At 37.2% G+C, this 2,724-nt stretch overlaps 1 long non-coding RNA gene across 1 annotated transcript in view; it reads left to right on the top strand.

Moving 5' to 3' along the window:
- LOC105533659 overlaps nt 1–2,111 on the top strand; it is a 13,856-nt gene extending 11,745 nt beyond the window's left edge. The window contains exon 4 of the long non-coding RNA XR_001005148.1: nt 1,873–2,111. This is a non-coding gene — a long non-coding RNA (uncharacterized LOC105533659). The remainder of the gene's footprint in view (nt 1–1,872) is intronic.
- The last annotated feature ends 613 nt before the right edge of the window (nt 2,112–2,724 follow it).

The following is a 2,724-nucleotide window of genomic DNA, read 5'->3' as shown; positions in this document are numbered from 1 at the left end:
GCAGCCATAAAAAAGGATGAGTTTGTGTCCTTTGTAGGGACATGGATGCAGCTGGAAACCATCATTCTCAGCAAACTATCGCAAGAACAGAAAAGCAAACACCACACGTTCTCACTCATAGATGGGAATTGAACAATGAGATCACTTGGACACAGGAAGGGGAACATCACACACTGGGGCCTATTGTGGAGAGGGGGGAGTGGGGAGGGATAGCATTAGGAGATATATGTAATGTAAATGGTGAGTTAATGGGTGCAGCACACCATCATGGCACATGTATACATATGTAACAAACCTGCATGTTGTGCCCTTGTACCCTAGAACTTAAAGTATAATAAAAAACAACAACAACACAACAGCAACCACAACAACAACAACAACAAAACAGCTTTGTCAGCATAGTGAGACCTCATCTCTACAAAAAAGTCAAAAACATTAGCTGGGAGTGGTGTTACACACCTGTAGTCCCGGATATTGGGGAGGATGAGGTAGGAGGATCACTTGATCCTGAAAGACAAAGGCCACTGCACTTCAGCATGGTGACAGAGTAACATCCTATCTCAAAATAGATAGATAGATAAATAGATCAGTGTTATTTATCTCAATATTTGAAAGAAAAGTTGAAAAATTCCCCAGCTGAACTAAGAATCAGTTTCCAGAATAAACAGAAGTATAAGTCATTATACCTCTTTACTTTAAAAATATTACAGACATTATGAGCATTTTAACAACAACAAAAAAATACTTTATATACACTTTGTAATCTGTCCTTTACAAAATTATTTAGCCTTTATGACAGGAGCTAATATGGTGCTCATTCTACAGATGAGGTGATGAGGCTTAGTGAACTGAATAACTTGTTCACAGTCACTGGAGACAGAGACTCAGTTTGCCCATATAAAGATAATTTTAAACAACAGCATTTTACAATAGAGTTATCATAATACCTATGAATTCTAAAAATGTTTTATTAAAATCTCTCTTTTAGTATTAGCACCTCTTCAACCTCTTCCTGATTGTACTACCAAATTTATCTTCCTAATCTCTCTTACCCTGTAAATTTCTGTGTGTGTGACAGTGTATATGTGACAGGGAGAGATAGAGACAGGGAAAGAGTGAATTTACCAAAAAATAAGATAGGAAGGTTTTCATAACATCTTTCCTTTCATTTCTCAATTGTGAAGTCCCCATTTTCATCCCTGGGAGAGTTGTTCTAGGATAGGATAGCTAAAGGAACAGAGAAAGTTGGAGTAATGGAATTAGCTGAAAGGGAAAGTGGTGACCTGAAGACCAAACACTAAAGAAGGGGCTAGTGAATGGCAAAGAAAGTGGAGAGCAAAACATGCAGGTAGATAGGGTCCTAGTTAGTGAAGACCCACAGGCTGGAGGGTAAACCCATGCAAGGGTCAAGTTTAATACAGTGAAAATGCAAGTAAGATGGGAGACCTACCACAGTGAACCAACACTTGGCATGTTTCCAATGACATGTTTCTAAAGATTGCAGTGGTTCTAAAGATTAAGTGATTTGGGAATTGGCATTCCATGTCATTTTAAAAGATAAATGGTAAAGTAAATGTTCAGATATCTCTCTCCCTCCCCACCCACCTTTTTCCCTGCACTCTTCTGTTTTTAATGTAGGCGTTCAAAATCCAATCTCACATTAATTTTTTCTTAAGTATAAATAATGGGAAAACTTCACTTGAATAGGGGACTACTCAGTAGACCTCCATAATTACCTGGCTTTTGCTGCCAGTTAGTCATCAGGAATAGCCGTGGCTAAGAGAGTACCAATTGGACAAGCCAGTGAATCATACCAGTGCATCTCAGATTTATTGATTTGTTTAACTTTTGTTTTCTGTTCTTTTTTTTCAGAGATGGAATCTCACTATGTTGACCAGGCTGGTCTTGAACTCTTGGCCCCCAAGCGATCCTTTTGCCTGGAATCCCAAAGTGTCAGATTCACTGAAGAATATTTCACTCTAATTACTTTTTATACTTCATAGGTCAAGAGCTCTGTTTTAAAGACAAAATTTATTGAATATACTTTTTAAAACAAAGTTTCATGTTCTAATCATTGTATGATTTCAGTATTAAATGAAACACAGTAATGAAATTTGGGCTGATGTTGATGGTGATGGTTGTTTTTGTATTCTGATTACAGAACTGTATTTTGAGTGGGCTGAACATAGAGTAAATGCATCCTCAGCTGCTGGTATAGAAACTTGTTTTCCATGAGTGAAACTGCACATCAGGGATGGTGTGCAGGGGGCGTGAGTCCAGGGAGTGAAGCAGTAACCCCAAAGTTTTTAACTGAGATCCAGAACAGCTTTTATCATTGCTCTTCTTTATGTCTGTATTTATCTTTAGTAATTGTACCATATGCTGTATTTTCCACTGGTTACATAGGTAAGCCTAGTCCTCCCCACAACATTCTTATACCAATTATGGTGACAATATGCTGTATTTCTTTTGTATCAACTCCTTACTTACTGTAACTACTCAAATTATACTAAGACCACTGGTACTAATCTGCAGACTAATTGTGCAGTACCTGGAAGTACAGATTTGAAAATCTTTTATAGCAATCTGACTTTGCTACAATATTTTACATTTTACAAAAAAATAAAAGTCTTTCACTCTGGGTAGTTTGAAAAGCACTACTGCAGAGAAAATAGTTGATACTCCACAAATACTTATTTGATTTTCCTGAAGATGATAAGTAAA

The sequence above is a fragment of the Mandrillus leucophaeus genome, unplaced genomic scaffold (genome assembly GCF_000951045.1).
Source record: "Mandrillus leucophaeus isolate KB7577 unplaced genomic scaffold, Mleu.le_1.0 Scaffold1275, whole genome shotgun sequence".
In the NCBI taxonomy this organism is placed as follows: Eukaryota; Metazoa; Chordata; class Mammalia; order Primates; family Cercopithecidae; genus Mandrillus; species Mandrillus leucophaeus.
Note: the sequence above shows the minus strand (reverse complement) of the source record. Positions and strands in the feature narration are given on the sequence as shown.